Genomic DNA, 892 nt, shown 5'->3' on the forward strand with positions numbered 1-892 from the left:
TGACAGTGCCGTAGAAACACTGCCTGGGTAAATTTCACCATACATGTGCTCCTGCGTTTCAGTTTGGTATGAAAACGTTCTTTTTTTCTCATTTTTATCAATTTTGAAATACAATAAAAATGTTCAAAACTAATACAATTAGTTTAGCCAATAAAGGTATTCACTCAGTGAACCATCGGACTTCATCAAGACTCTGCAGAACTTCTCCCGGTGACCTTCTTGTTAGTTTCGACGTAGTATCGCTCTTCACCAGAGTGCCTCTTCAAACATACCCTGACTTCAACCTACTTCAGCTACAAGGGAAGGTGCTACGGACAGACTCACGGAGTGGCAGTGGGATCTCCACTCTTGCCTGCAATAGCCAATTTCTTCATGGAAAATTTCGAACATGAGGCACTCAGTTCAGCTTCACAGAAACCTCCTGCTTTTTACAGATACGTAGACACCTTTGTCATCTGGCCGCACTATGAAGCAGCGCTACAAACGTTCCTGGATCATCCCAACAACCACCACCCAAACATGAAATTCACCTTGGAGACAGAGACCAACGGTAGCCTTCTGTTCCTGGACATCCTCATCACACGCAAACCAGACGGGACCTTAGGACACAACTTATACAGGAAATCTACCCACACACAGACCTATACCTTAACGCCAAGAGTTTTCACCATCCATCACAGTGATCAACCGAACTCTCTACATTGTTTCACCAGACCATCTCCATCAGTGACACAGGGGTGTAAGGGGCGACTTCCACATAGTACACCCAATTGTCAGCCTCACTTCCACATAGTACACCCAATTGTCAGCCTCACTTCCACATAGTACACCCTGGACTGCTTTGTGCAGACTAATGAGGCTCTGGCGACTGGCCCTATGGCCAGTATAATTG

Source organism: Lepisma saccharinum, chromosome 17 (genome assembly GCF_977018435.1).
Source record: "Lepisma saccharinum chromosome 17, izLepSacc3.1, whole genome shotgun sequence".
In the NCBI taxonomy this organism is placed as follows: Eukaryota; Metazoa; Arthropoda; class Insecta; order Zygentoma; family Lepismatidae; genus Lepisma; species Lepisma saccharinum.